Source organism: Oncorhynchus tshawytscha, linkage group LG07, assembly GCF_018296145.1.
Source record: "Oncorhynchus tshawytscha isolate Ot180627B linkage group LG07, Otsh_v2.0, whole genome shotgun sequence".
NCBI classification, from domain to species: domain Eukaryota; kingdom Metazoa; phylum Chordata; class Actinopteri; order Salmoniformes; family Salmonidae; genus Oncorhynchus; species Oncorhynchus tshawytscha.
Genome location: NC_056435.1, coordinates 1348161 through 1364332, shown reverse-complemented (window position 1 = coordinate 1364332; position 16172 = coordinate 1348161). Strand labels below are relative to the sequence as shown.

Below are 16172 nucleotides of genomic sequence, written 5' to 3'. Positions count from 1 at the left end.
TCTTTGGCTGGATTGGGCTCTGAGCGCCGTACTCAGATTATGCTTTTTCCGTAAATGTAAAAATCTGACACAGCAGTTGAATTAACCTCTTACGGCTATAGAGACGCTAGCATCTCTCCTGGCCAATAGCCTGGGGAAATGCAGAGCGCCAAATTCAAATAGTACGAGATAAAACTCAAACTTTCATTAAATCACACATGCAGGGTACTCAATTAAAGTTACACTCGTTGTGAATCCAGCCAACATGTCAGATTTTAAAAATGCTTTTCGGCAAAAGCATGAGAAGCTATTATCTGATAGCATGCACCCCCCCAAAATACCCGAACTAGACGTAAACAAAATAATTAGCGTAGCCGGCGCTACACAAAACGCAGAAATAAAATATAAACATGCATTACCTTTGACGAGCTTCTTTGTTGGCACTCCAAAATGTCCCATAAAACATCACAATTGGTTCTTTTTTTCGATTAATTCCGTCCATGTATACCCAAAATGTCCATTTATAAAGCCCGTCTGATCCAGAAAAAAAGCTTTCCAAAACGCAACATCATTTTTGTAAATTAAAAAAGTTGCCTGTAAACTTTGCCAAAATACGTCAAACTACTTTTGTAATCCAACTTTAGGTATTTGTAAACGTTAATAATCGATCAAATTGATGACGGGGCGATCTGTATTCAATAGCAGCAAGTCAAGAAATCACGGACGATTTTCTCTCTTTCATAACTTTCCACCGTGTAAACTCTGACAGGAAGTGCCTATTCTTAAATTTCACCAAAGATTAACTTCAACCCAATTCCCAAGACTGGTGACATCGTGTGGAAGCTGTAGGAACTGTAAACCGGGCGCTATCTAATTTCCCTTGCCAGAGACAATACAAGGAACTGGCGGAGGGATTTTTTTTTTTTTTGTGAACAGTTTTTCCTTGGGGTTTTGCCTGCTACACAAGTTCTGTTATAGTCACAGACATGATTTAACCAGTTTTATAAACTTCAGAGTGTTTTCTATCCACACATACTAATCATATGCATATACTATATTCCTGGCATGAGTAGCAGGATGTTGAAACTGCACGCTTTTTATCAAAAAGTTGAAAAAATGCACCCTTAATAGCCTTTTAAGGAGAAGTTGCGCTTTAATTCTGTGAATAACACTTGTATCTTTTGTCAATGTTTATTATGAGTATTTCTGCAAAACATTACTGCACATAACGCGCCAATGTAAATAGATTTTTGGATATAAATATGCACATTATCGAACAAAACATACATGTATTGTGTAACATGATGTCCTATGAGTGTCATCTGATGAAGATTAAAATGTTAGTGATTCATTTTATCTATATTTTATCTCCTATTTCTCCTATCTTTGGCTGGAAAAATTTGTTTTTTTACTTGGCTCTGACCTAACATAATCATATGTTGTGTTTTCGCTCTAAAGCCTTTTTGAAATCGGACACGATGGGTAGATTAACAAGAAGTTTATTTCATTTGCTGTATTGGACTTGTTAATGTGTGAAAGTTACATATTTCAAAAAAAACATGTAAAAATTTTGCGTGCTGCCTTTTCAACAGAATGTTGTTTTGGGGTTCCGCTAGCGGAACGCCTGCCCTAGAAAGGTTACGGACAACAAAGTCAATGTAATGGAGGGCCCTCACAAAGCCCTAACCTCAATCTTATAGAACATTTGTGGGCAGAACTGAGAAAGCACGTGCGAGCAAGGAGGCCTACAAACCTGAATGAGTTACACCAGCTCTGTCAGGAGGAATGGGCCAAAATTGACCCAACTTATTGTGGGAAGCGTGTAAAAGACTACCCGACACATTTGACCCAAGTGAAACAATTTAAAAGGCAATGCTACCAATTACTAATTGAGTGTATGTAAACTTCTGACCCACTGGGAGTGTGATAAAATAAATAAAAGCAGAAATAGATCACTCTACTATTATTCTGACATTTCACATTCTTAAAATAAAGTGGCCTAAAACAGGGATTTTTTTTTACTAGGATTAAATGTCATGAATTGTGAAAAACTGGAGTTTACATACACCTTAGCCAAATACATTTAAACTTCCGACTTCAACAGTAAGTGCATATTAGCCACAAACACTCACAAGTGGAATGACTCTTGCCTAAGAGATCTGCTTAACTTTTTTCATGTTTAATTCACTGTTGCCAATTCTGGTGTCACTTACAGTTAGGCCCTATATCTGGGTGGCTCTTAGATCAGTCACTCACCAAGTGAGCGAGAGAGAGAAGAAAAAAAAGTATGTTTGAACAAGACCGATTCAAAACTGTTTGCAGATCGAGCACTTAAAGAATGTAGATAATGACCAGCCAATGATTAACTCGATAACAGCATTAGGTATGTCTCTGAAACGTGTGTGTCCGTGTGTGTTTGGGGAGGGTGAGGTGGATAGAACGTCCACTAGTCACTCAACTGGACTACCAAGTTCAGGGGAGTTTGTGCTATGACAGTGAACCAATAACACTAGTGAGTGACGAGATTCACGTATGCCCTTGGCCTACTCAATATTCATCAACGTTGAGGGATAGTGGCAATACTGAGGTGTTTGATCACTCAGAAGGCATGGAATGGGCTGGGGAAGAACAGAACCTAACGTGGGTATACTATCTGTGTACGGCCACTAACTCCATTACAAAAGGAGTTCACTCGCATTTGCGAATAAAAATCTAGTTCAAAGTCAAGTATAAAGCACATTTATAGATACAATAAATGCTGTAGTTGTTGTGGTCAGTGTCATTTTATGCCATAGCTGGTAGCTAATCACACACACACAGTGAAAAGGTATTTACCCCTTTCTAAAAGGGCTCTACTTTTCCATCAAAATAAGTTTCATTAGCTGTCTGGGTGGCTGGTCTCAGACGATCCCACAGGTCAAGAGGAGCCGGATGAGGAGGTCCTGGGCTGGTCTGCGGTTGTGAGGCCGGTTGGACGTACTGCCAAATTCTCTAAAACAACGTTGGAGGCCGCTTATGTTAGAGAGATGAACATTAAATTCTCTGGCAACGGCTCTGGTGGACATTCCTGCAGTCAGCATGCCAATTGCAGATATGTGGCATTGTGTTGACAAAACTGCAAATTTTAGAATGGCCTTTTATTGTCCCCAGCACAGGTTGCACCTGATCATGCAGTTTAACTTCTTGGATATAGGGGGCGCTCTTTTAATTTATGGATTTAAAAAAACGTGCCCGTTTTAAGCGCAATATTTTGTCACGAAAAGATGCTCGACTATGCATATAATTGGCAGCTTTGGAAAGAAAACACTAAGGTTTCCAAAAAATACCTGCAAAGATATTATCTGTGAGTGCCACAGAACTCATGCTACAGGCGAAACCAAGATGAAACTTCAACCAGGAAATGGGTAGAACTTTTGAAGCTCTGTTTTCCAATGTCTCCTTATATGGCTGTGAATGCACCAGGAACGAGCCTGCGCTTTCTGTCGTTTCTTCAAGATGTCTGCAGCATTGTGACGTATTTGTAGGCATATCATTGGAAGATTGGCCATAAAAGACTACATTTTCCAGAGGTCCGCCCGGTGTCCTTTGTCTAAATTGGTGCGTAATCTTCAGTTGCGGGCATTTTCTCCTGGGATTCAGGACAGAAAGCACACTTCCACGAACGATGTGTCATCGAAGAGATATGTGAAAAACACCTTGAGGATTGGTTCTAAACAACGTTGGCCATGTTTCAGTCGATATTATGGAGTTAATTTGGAAAAAAGTTAGGCGTTTTTATGACTGGATTTGTTTTTTTTTTTGGTAGCCAAACATGACGCACCAAACGGAGCGATTTCTCCTAAACAAATAACCTTTCAGGAAAAACTGAACATTTGCTATCTAACAGAGTCTCCTCATTAAAAACATCTGAAGTTCTTCAAAGGTAAATGATTTTATTTGAATGCTTTTCTGGTTTTTGTGAAAATGTTGTCTGCTGAATGCTAACACTAATGCTAACGCTAAATGCTACGCTAGCTAGCTACTGTTACACAAATTATTGTTTTCCTATGGTTGAGAAGCATATTTTGAAAATCTGAGATGAGTGTTGTTAACAAAAGGCTAAGCTTGAGAGCTAGCATATTTATTTCATTTCATTTGCGATTTTCATGAATAGTTAACGTTGCGTTATGGTAATGAGCTTGAGGCTGTATTCACGATCCCGGATCCGGGATGGCTAAGTGCAAGAGGTTAAATCAGCTTCTTGATATGCCACACCTGTCGTCAGGTGGATACATTATATTGACAAAGGAGAAATGCTCACTAACAGTGATGTAAATAAATTTGTACACAAAATGAGAGAAAGCTGTGTGTGTGTGTATTTCAGTTCACTTTACATGTTACGTTTATATTTTTGTTCAGTGTGTGCATATGTAGCCTGAACAATGAAAAATAGCCTCAGACCTTTATTCTTCTCCACCAAACTTTACAGTTGGCACTATGCAGTCGGGCAATAAGCGTTCTCCTGGCATCCGCCAAACCCAGATTCATCAACCGGACTGCCAGATGGTGAAGCGTGATTCATCACTCCAGAGAACGCGTCTCCACTGCTGCAGTGTCCAATGGTGGCCACTCCAGCCGATGCTTGGCATTGTGCACGGTGAGCTTAGGCTTGTGTACGGCTGCTCAGCCACGGAAACCCATTTCCTCAAGCTCCCAACAGACATTTGTGTTGACGTTGCTTCCATAGGCAGTTTGGAACTCGGTAGTGAGTGTTGCAACCGAGGACAGACGATTTCTGAGCTTTTTTGGCCTACCACTTCGCAGCTGAGCGGTTGTTGCTCCTAGACGTTTCTACTTCAGAATAACAGCACTTACAGTTGACCGGGGGCAGCTCTAGCAGGGCACAAATTTGACGAACTCACTTCTTGGAAAGGTGTCATCCTATGAAGGTGCCACATTGAAAGTCACTGAGCTTTTTCAGTAAGGATATTCTACTGCCAATGTTTGTCTATGGAGATCGCATGGCTGTGTGCTCTATTTTACACCTGTCTGCAACAGGTGTGGCTGAAATAGCCAAATCCACTAATTTGAAGGGGTGTCAACATACAGTACCTGTCAAAAAGTTTGGAAACACACTCATTCCAGGGATTCTTTATTTTTAATATTTTCTACATTGTAGAATAATAGTGAAGACATCAAATCTATTAAATAACACACATGGAATCATGTAGTAACCAAAAAGAGTGAGAAATGTAAATATATTTTATATTTCAGATTCTTCAAAGTAGCCACCCTTTGCCTTGATGACAGCTTTTCACGCTCTTGGTATTCTCTCAACCAGCTTCATGAGGTAGTCACCTTGAATGCATTTCAATTAACAGGTGTGCCTTGTCAAATGTTAATTTGTGGAATTTGTTACCTACTTAATGCGTAAAGAGCCAAACAGTTGTGTTGTGACAAGGTAGGGGTGGTATACAGAAGATAGCCCTATTTGGTAAAAGACCAAATCCATATTATGGCAAGAACAGCTCAAATCAAATTTTATTTGTCACATACACATGGTTAGCAGATGTTAATGCGAGTGTAGCGAAATGCGTGTGCTTCTAGTTCCGACAATGCAGTCATTACCAACGAGTAATCTAACCTAACAATTCCACAACAACTACCTTATACACACAAGTGTAAAGGGATAAAGAATATGTACATAAAAATATGAATGAGTGATGGTACAGAACGGCATAAGCAAGGTGCAGTAGATGGTTTCGAGTACAGTATATACACTGCTTAATTAAGGGAACACTAAAATAACACACCCTAGATCTGAATGAATTAAATATTCTTATTAAATACTTTTTTCTTTACATCGTTGAATGTGCTGACAACAAAATCACACAAAAATTATCAATGGAAATCAAATTTATCAACCTATGGAGGTCTGGATTTGGAGTGAAACTCAAAATTAAAGTGGAAAACCACACTACAGGCTGATCCAACTTTGATGTAATGTCCTTAAAATATGTCAAAATGAGGCTCAGTAGTGTGTGTGTGGGCTCCACGTGCCTGTATGACCTCCCTACAACGCCTGGGCATGCTCCTGATGAGGTGGCGGATGGTCTCCTGAGGGATCTCCTCCCAGACCTGGACTAAAGCATTCGCCAATTCCTGGACAGTCTGTGGTGCAACGTGGCTTTGGTGGATGGAGCGAGACATGATGTCCCAGATGTGCTCAATTGGATTCAGGTCTGGGGAACGGGCAGGCCAGTCCATAGTATCAATGGCTTCCTCTTGCAGGAACTGCTGACACACTCCAGCCACATGAGGTCTAGCATTAGGAGGAACCCAGGGCCAACCGCACCAGCATATGGTCTCACAAGGGGTCTGAGGATCTCATCTCGGTACCTAATGGCAGTCAGGCTACCTCTGGTGAGCACATGGAGGGCTGTGTGGCCCCCCCAAAGAAATGCCACCCCACACCATGACTGACCCACCGCCAAACCGGTCACGCTGGAGGATGTTGCAGGCAGCAGAACGTTCTCCACACTCTGTCACGTGCTCAGTGTGAACCTGCTTACATCTGTGAAGAGCACAGGGCACCAGTGGTAAATTTGCCAATCTTGGTGTTCTCTGGCAAATGCCAAACGTCCTGCACGGTGTTGGGCTGTAAGCACAACCCCCACCCGTGGACGTCGGGCCCTCATACCACCCTCATGGAGTCTGTTTCTGACTGTTTGAGCAGACATGCTCATTTGTGGCCTGCTGGAGGTCATTTTGCAGGGCTCTGGCAGTGCTCCTCCTTGCGCAAAGGTGGAGGTAGCGGTCCTGCTGCTGGGTTGTTGCCCTCCTACGGCCTCCTCCACGTCTCCTGATGTACTGGCCTGTCTCCTGGTAGCGCCTCCATGCTCTAGACACTACGCTGACAGACACAGCAAACCTTCTTGCCACAGCTCGTATTGATGTGCCATCCTGGATGAGCTGCACTACCTGAGCCACTTGTGTGGGTTGTAGACTCCGTCTCATGCTACCACTAGAGTGAAAGCACCGCCAGCATTCAAAAGTGACCAAAACGTCAGCCAAGAAGCATAGGCACTGAGAAGTGGTCTGTGGTCACCACCTGCAGAACCACTCCTTTATTGGGGGTGTCTCGCTAATTTCCTATAATTTCCACCTGTTGTCTATTCCATTTGCACAACAGCATGTGAAATTTATTGTCTGTGTTGCTTCCTAAGTGGACAGTTTGATTTCACAGAAGTGTGATTGACTTGGAGTTACATTGTGTTGTTTAAGTGTTCCCTTTATTTTTTTTTGAGCAGTGTACATATGAGATGAGTAATGTAGGGTATGTAAACATATTAAATGGCATTGTTTAAAGTAGCTAGTGATACATTTTTTACATCAATTTTCCCATTATTAAAGTGGCTGGAGTTGAGTCAGTATGTTGGCAGCAGCCATTCAATGTTAGTGGTGGCTGTTTAACAGTCTGATGGCCTTGAGATAGAAGCTGTTATTCAGTCTCTCGGTCCCTGTTTTAATGCACCTGTACTGACCTCGCCTTCTGGATGATAGCAGGGTAAACAGGCAGTGGCTAGGTAGGTTGTTGTCCTTGATGATCTTTATGGCCTTCCTGTGACGTCGGGTGGTGTAGGTGTCCTGGAGGGCAGGTAGTTTGCCCCCGGTGATGCGTTGTGCAGACCTCACTACCCTCTGGAGAGCCTTACGGTTGTGGGCGGAGCAGTTGCCATATCAGGCGGTGATACAGTTCGACAGGATGCTCTCGATTGGGCATCTAAAGGTCTGTGAGTGCTTTTGGTGACAAGCCGCATTTCTTCAGCCTCCTGAGGTTGAAGTGGCGCTGCTGCGCCTTCTTCACCACACTGTCTGTGTGTGTGGACCAATTCAGTTTGTACGTGATGTGTATGCCGAGGAACTTTAAAAAACGTACTACCCTCTCCACTACTGTCCTGTCGAGGTGGATAGGGGGGGGTGCTCCCCCTGCTGTTTCCCGAAGTCCACAATCATCTCCTTTGTTTTGTTGACGTTGAGTGTGAGGTTATTTTCCTGACACCACACTCCGAGGGCCCTCACCTCCTCCCTGTAGGCAGTCTCATCGTTGTTGGTAATCAAGCATACAACTGTAGTGTCGTCTGCAAACTTGATGATTGAGTTGGAGGCGTGCATGGCCACGCAGTCATGGGTGAACAGGGAGTACAGGAGAGGGCTCAGAACGCACCCTTGTGGGGTGTTGAGGATCAGCGGGGTGGAGATGAGGGTAGGTAACAACATCACCTGGGGGCAGCCCGTCAGGAAGTCCAGCGCCCAGTTGCACAGGGCGGGGTCGAGACCCTGAGTCTCGAGCTTGATGACGAGCTTGGAGGGTACTATGGTGTTGAGTTTGGAGGGTATTATGGTGTTAAATGCTAAGCTGTAGTCGATTAAACGGCATTCTCACATAGGTGTTCCTTTTGTTCAGATGGGTTAGGGCAGTGTGCAGTGTGGTTGCGATTGCATCGTCTGTGGACCTATTGGGGCGGTAAGCAAATTGGAGTGGGTCTAGGGTGTCAGGTAGGGTGGAGGTGATATGGTCCTTGACTAGTCTCTTAAAGCACTTCATGATGACGGAAGTGAGTGCTACGGGGCGGTAGTCGTTTAGCTCAGTTACCTTAGCTTTCTTGGGAACAGGAACAATGGTGGCCCTCTTGAAGCATGTGGGAACAGCAGACTAGGATAAGGATTGATTGAATATGTCCGTAAACACACCAGCTAGCTGGTCTGTGCATGCTCTGAGGACGCGGCTGGGGATGCCATCTGGGCCTGCAGCCTTGCGAGGGTTAACACGTTTAAATGTTTTACTCATGTCGACTGCAGTGAAGGAGAGTCCACAGGTTTTTGTAGCGGGCCATGTCAGTGGCACTGTATTGTCCTCAAAGCGAGCAAAGAAGTTATTTAGTCTGTCTGGGAGAAAGACATCCTGGTCCGCGACAGGGCTGGTTTTCTTTTTGTAATCCATGATTGACTGTAGACCCTGCCACATACCTTGTGTCCGAGCCATTGAATTGCAACACTACTTTGTCTCTATAGCTTGTTTGATTGCCTTGGAGGGAATAGCTACACTGTTTGTATTCAGTCATGTTTCCGGTCACTTTGCCCTGGTTAAAAGCAGTGGTTTGCACTTTCAGTTTCTGGTTTGGGAATGTTTTAATGGTTGCTGTGGGTACCACATCGCTGATGCACTTGAACAGACCTGAGCGCGGGAACTTCCTGTTTTAATCTCTGTCTATAGGCTGGGAGCAACAAAATGGAGTCATGGTCAGCCTTTCCAAAAGGGGGGTGGGCTTATACAAGTTAGAATAACAATGATCCAGGGTTTTACCAGCCCTGGTTGCACAATCAATATGCTGATAGAATTTAAGGAGTCTTGTTTTCAGATTAGCCCAGCTACAATGAATGCAGCCTCAGGATATGTGGTTTCCAATTTACATAGTCAAATAAAGTTCGTTCAGGGCCGTTCAAATAAGCAAAGACAAAACGAGAGTCCATAATTACTTTAAGACATGAAGGTCAGTCAGCACGGAAAAATAAGAACTGAAAGTTTCTTCAAATGCAGGTTCAAAAACCATCAAGTTGTATGATGAAACTGGCTCTCACGAGGACCGCCACAGGAAAGGAAGACAGAGTTACCTCTGCTGCAGAGGATAAGTTCATTAGTTACCAGCCTCAGTAACTGCAGCCCAGATAAATGCTTCAGAGTTCAAGTGACACATCTTAAAATAACTGTTCAGAGGAGAAACAGGCCTTCATAGTCAAATTGCTGCAAAGATACCACTAAAGGACAATAATAATAAGAAACGACTTGCTTGTGCCAAGAAACATGAGCAATTGACATTACACTAGTGGAAATCTGTACGTTGGTCTGATGAGTCCAAATTTGAGATTTTTGGTCCCAGCCGCCATGTCTTTGGGAGATGCCGAGTAGGTGAATGGATGATCTCGGCATGTGTGGTTTCTACCGTGAAGCATGGAGGTGGTGGTGTGGTGGTGCGTTGCTGTTGACACTGTTAGTGATTTATTTAGAATTCAAGGCACACTAAACCAGCGTTGCTACCACAGCATTCTGCAGCGAAACGCCATCCCATCTGGTTTGGGCTTAGTGGGACTATAATTTATTTTACAGGACAATGACCCAACACACCTCCAGGCTGTGTAAGGGCTATTAGACCAAGGAGAGTGATGGTGCTGCACCAGATGACCTGGCCTCCACAATCACCTGACCTCAACCCAATTGAGATGGTATGGGGTTGAGTTGGACTGCAGAGTGAAGGAATAGCAGCCAACAAGTGCTCAGCATATGGAAAAGCATTCCAGGTGAAGCAGGCTGAGAGAACGCCAAGAGTGGGTAAAGCCGTCATCAAGGTAAAAGGGTGGCTACTTTGAATCTAAAATATTTGATCTAAAATATATTTTGATTTGTTTAACACTTTTTTGGTTACTACATGTGTTATTTCATATGTTTGACATCTTCACCATTATTCTACAATGTAGAAAATACTACAAATAAAGAAAACCCTTGAATGAGTAGTTGTCCAAACCTTAGACTGGTACTGTATTTTTTTTGTATTTTACCCCCCTTTTCATGATATCAAATTGCAATCGCATCGCTGCATTTTCCTAAACAGGCTCTGGAGAGGTGAAGGTCGAGTCATGCTTCCTCAAACATAACCCGCCAAACCACGCTTCTTGACACCCACCCTCTTAACCCGGAAGCCAGGTGCACCAGTGAGGAAACTGTTCAACTGACGACCGAAGTGAGCCTGCAGGCACACGGCCCACCACAAGGAGTCGCTAAAGCCCCTCACTGCCAAACCCCCCCACTAACCCAGACGACACTGGGCCAATTGTGCGCCACCCCATGGGACTCCTGCTCACGGCCGGTTGTGACACCGCCTGGGATCGAACCTGGTTCTGTAGGTGATGCGTCCCTCACTGAGATGCAATGCCTTAGACTGCTGCGCCACTCTGGAGTTTTTTTTATGTTTGAATTTGATTCTGTTAATTTTTTTAATTTAACTATGCAAGTCAGTTTAAGAACAAATTCTTATTTACAATTACGGATTACCCCAGCCAAACCCGGACAACGCTGGCACCGCCCTATGGGACTCCCAATCACGGCCGGATGTGATGCAGCCTGGATTCGAACCAGGTAGCGCAGTGACGCCTCTTGCGTCGAGATGCCGTGTCTTCGACCACTCAGCCACTGGCAACTAGAGCGGCTCAAGTGCCCTTCTTGCAACGGTAACCTCCCGACCTTAAAACGGACAGCTGAACATGCTTGCCTCATCTGTGATATTTTAGTTAAAAGAAAAATATAGAAAATTGAGCAATGTACCAACATCACTTCTTCCTAGTAATACATTTGTTTTAAAAACATTAAAGCATGCTCATCTGTTTTTTTGTAAAAAGACATGAGTGGCTGGTAGAGATACATACATATATATATATATTTTTTTTTTTACCTGCCTGCCACAGAGGCTGATGGACCAAAACTTAGTTTTGGGCCCTGGTACTTTCTCTTTGAACAGCTGAATAGTCTCAGCGTGATTGAGTGCTTGGGGATGTTTGTCTATGCCTCCTTATGTCGCAATTCAGACTGACTGGAGGTTTGTTTATGGTGGAAAGGGGGAGGGGCCAAGAGAAATGACAGACAGCACAGCTGAGGGAGGCCAAGCCCAGAATTCAACTTTCATCACAGATGACGAGATCAATCTAATTAAATTTAGCTGCGGCTCAGGCTTTATGAGAATGTGCGCACATACCACACAGTAGGCCTAACAAGCATTCAAGTTCATATGACAAACTAGATGAAAGTGTGCTGTTTACTCCAGTAAAGCGATGATGCCTAATGTGGCACTGGTACACAATGCTGCAGGAACGAACATTGGTGCTTGGTAATGAACTCCCACAATGCATCTGTTATTTCCTAACGAGTAACACATTTCATGAAAGTAAAACAAATACAATGATATGGGACAAAGCAAACAAGTTGTAAATGTGATTTTATACCAATAAACAAACTGCAATTGATTCCATAACATGTTAGCGCTCCACGTCATAAACAAAGTCACAGCTGCTGCAAATAAATACAATAAATTGATTGTATACCCATTTGTAAGTGTGTGTGAATGTGGAGGGGAATGTTCATTCATTGATCTAAAATCAGTTTATTCCCAAAAAAGGGCCAGGATGAGGGTGGCATGAAACATTGATGTTGTGGACTTGGATGGGGACAGTAAAAAAAACTCCAAAGAAAGTAGCCGCTATTATGCTTCTTCCTTTTAATGTCATCCTCGTGCATTGAAGTTAATATGCAACATTCATTCAATGGTACATCCCAAAAATGTGGTCCCATGTTTCATGAGGTGAAATAAAACACAGAAATGTTCCATTAGGACAAAAAACTTATTTCTCTCAAATGTTGCATAGAAATTTGTTTACCTCCCTGTTAGTGAGAATTTCTCCTTTCAAAGAAAATCCATCCACCTGACACATGTGGCATATCAAGAAGCTGATTAAATAAACAGCATGATTACACAGGTGCACCTTGTGCTGGCAACAATAAAAGGCTACTAAAATGTTCAGTTGTCACAACAAAATGCCACAGATGTGTGCTGACTGCATGGATGTCCATCAGAACTGTTGCCAGATAGGTGAATGTTAATTTCTCTACCATAAACTGCTTCCAACATCATCTTAGACAATTTGGCAGTACATCCGACCAGCCTCAGAACCGCAGACCGCGTGTAATCATGACACCCCAGGACCTCCACATACGGTTTCTTTGCCTGAGAGATCCTCTGGGACCAGCCACACAGACAGCTGATTAAATTGAGGAGCATTTCTGCCTGTAATAAAATCCTTTTGAGGGGAAAAACCCCATTCTGATTGGCTGGGCCTGGCTCCCCAGTGGGTGGGCCTATGCCCTCCCAAGCGCACCCATGGCTGCACCCCTGCCCTGTCATGTGAACTCCATAGATTATGGACTAATTAGCTGCACCATAGAGCATCCTGACTGGTTGCATCAATGCCTGGTATGGCAACTGCTCGGCCTCCGACCGCAAGACACTACAGATGGTAGTGCGTACGGCCAAGTACGTCACTGGGGCCAAGCTTTCTGCCATCCAGGACCTCTATACCAGGCAGTGTCAGGGGGGAAGGCCCTAAAAAAATGTGTCAAAGACTCCAGCCACCCTAGTCGTAGACTTCTCTGCTACCACACAACAAGCGGTACCGGAGCGCCAAGTCTAGATCCAAAAGGCTTCTTAACAGCTTCTACCGCCAAGCCATAAGACTCCTGAACAAGCTAATCAAATAAATGGCTACCCAGACTATTTGCATTGTCCACCCCTCTTTTACACAGCTGCTACTCTGTTTATTATCTAAGCATAGTGACTTTACCCCTACCTACATGCACATATTACCTTGACTAACCTGTGGCCCAGTACATCGACTCTGTACCGGTAGCTCCTGTATATAGCCTCGCAACTGTAATTTTACTACTGCTCTTAAATTATTTTTAACTTATCACTTCTTTTTCTTAAAACTGCATTGTTGGTTAAGGGCTTATAAGTAAGCATTTCACTGTAAGACCTGTTGTAGTTCTACTCATTCTATTTCTATGTAGTTGCCACTTAATCCAGTGGCGGCGATACAGTGACCCAGTTCTGTCAGTGGAGTTGAACTCTGCGTTATCTGGGCGTAGATAGCTGTGCAACAGAGCGACTGTGTACCGTTCCAGACAGGGCAGACACTCAAAACTAAGAAAGCTATAGAAGATAATGAGTGGTAGAACACCTCACAGCAAAAAAAAAAAAAAAAAAAAAAGTGATATAAAAATGGAACTCAAACCAATTGAAGAAAAAGGTCACGGTTTAAAAAAAATAAAGTGACACTATCTAACAAATGTTGAGTCAGTAGCTTCACATAAGGCTACTGGTTTTATCATCATAATGTCCAAACTTATCCCTGGTGGTCAATGCGCAATATTAAACAGCTGATGGAGGTGGGCTACATCAAAATACACATTTTAGAGTAGCAAGACAATTGCCAAACCAGGTGCAATGCAGCAGAAACGCATACGGGTCATTCATTTAGTGCATGAAAAATATGTTCCATTAATGTCAAGATTTAAATTGACCACATCCCTAGGAGTGTGTCATGTGATGGCTGGGGTGAATACCAGGGTGTAGGGTAGCAAGTAATGTTACATGGGGCAGTTTGGCCAAGGGCTGCATTCCCCAAAGTGCAAGGGGCTGGTTTTAGTATGTGACATCCCACTAGCATCTGCCCACCGAATTCTCAGAGTAGGGATATAAGGAGTACCTTTAACCTATACAATATGAATCTAAGCAACCTTTAAAGTGAGACCTAAAAAAAATTTAAAAAACGACATGACATTTTAAAATGAACTGTATCTCGGCTATGAAGAGACAACGGGGTCATTCCTTCATTAGACCCCTGCATCACTTTGGAGATAATAAATGTGGACAGAATGCATGGGTATAAAGTCCCAGCTAAATGCCGAGACAGTGCAGTCTTTCCCATGTATTCCTTTTTATTAAATAAATATATGATTATTTATCGAGATGTTATACGGTCTCAGTGTAAAATTAAGACGACTAAACCCAGATAAAGTACATAAAAACTTTTTTTTAATTTTTTTTAAAATAAGATCACCTTTGATAACTAACGATCACCAAAATACAAACTACACAGTCTGGAGAATCAAATTCTAAAAATGTCTCCAATGGGTCCCCATTGATTTTGTTACATTTGAGTCACACAAATAGCGTAAGAACACAGGATAAGCCATGGCAAAATGTGTAGAATTGCAGGAAATTAGCTTTAAAATATCAACATTGTCTCGGCTGCCAAGTGGGACGCTAAAATTTCAGTCAGTGACAGCTCCATTAGCCACAGCTCCATTAGCCACAATCCCACTAGAAAGCCAATTTTGCCACTGCTGCTGAAAAAATACCAGGGGAAATAATGCAGGGAGAATGGCTGAATTGGTGAAGGTTTGAACTGGCTGGCATAGTGGTGTGGCCAGTTTGCCATCATCTCTCCAGTGATTTGAATTTGCAATAGAATACGCTTTTCTGTTTACGTTGCCAGCAAGCCTACTTTCTAAACACCCTGGGAAGCCAATCACTTATTTTTGGTGGCAACATAGTATGGGGATAGAAGCTTCCTCCAATTGTAAACACCAACTGTGAAAATAAAAATGTCAATATAAATAGCAAAAATGTGTAAATGTGTGTGCAACTTTGTCCTTTGTTCACTGTCCAATGTGCTAGCTACAGGTTGATGCTGGGATGCAAAACCTAGCTATGAAGGGACCCATCCACAGAGGGTCAATGAAAACTGTCAACCAACCAACATAAGCCACACGGCTAAAGGGGTCAATCAAAACCGGCCAACGAATTGCATGTAATTTCGTTCGATTTCGTTGTCACTACTCCCTGTCCCGCCATCTTGGACCGGCCCAGGCAGCCATGACTAGCTAGCTAGCTATCCAAACAGCTAATGCGTTGAGCTAACGTTAGTTAGCAGCCGTTGGAACATAGCGAAAGCCCGTCTCGAGCTCTTCACAATCAAAACCAACTCCGGGGCACGAGAACAGCTCAAATTCATGCATACATTTTGCACGAGCCAGAAACACAGTGCAGCAAGCAAACATACTTTCCTGGCACCATGGGAAGTGTACTCCATGATAGAACGTTAAATCGCCATTAAAACAACGTAGCCTTCCTAAACGTTAACTAGTTCTCTGACCAAGTAAGGTCACTTTATCATACTCGGCAGATTTGGCTAGCTGGCTACAAAACGTTACCTAAAGCTTATCACAGTAATGATGTTTTCTGTAAAAAGCCAAATTATATATGTCCCTGACCACTGAATCTCTCGCTAGCTAACATTCAGAATGAGCTGGCCAACTCCAGAGTCCCAACAACGCACGTTCCACAAGCTAGTTAACGTCATCAAACTAGCAGGAGACTAGCTAGACATTTGCCAGCAGGCTAAATGAAAAGGTTAGCATGTTCGTCTTATCAATATAAATGACTAGCCCGCAAGTATGTACTTGATGTGTTATAATACACAGCCAGCTGGCTAACGTTAATTAGCTAGCTTCTTCAGCTACCAGGCTTGTTAGCCATTTCTACTGC

General features: G+C 43.1%; 1 protein-coding gene across 1 annotated transcript in view; it reads right to left on the bottom strand.

Annotated features, from left to right (window-relative positions):
• Positions 1-16172, bottom strand: part of LOC112255120 (lysine-specific demethylase 6A) — a 49673-nt gene that overhangs the window by 32385 nt on the left and 1116 nt on the right. The window lies entirely within an intron of this gene.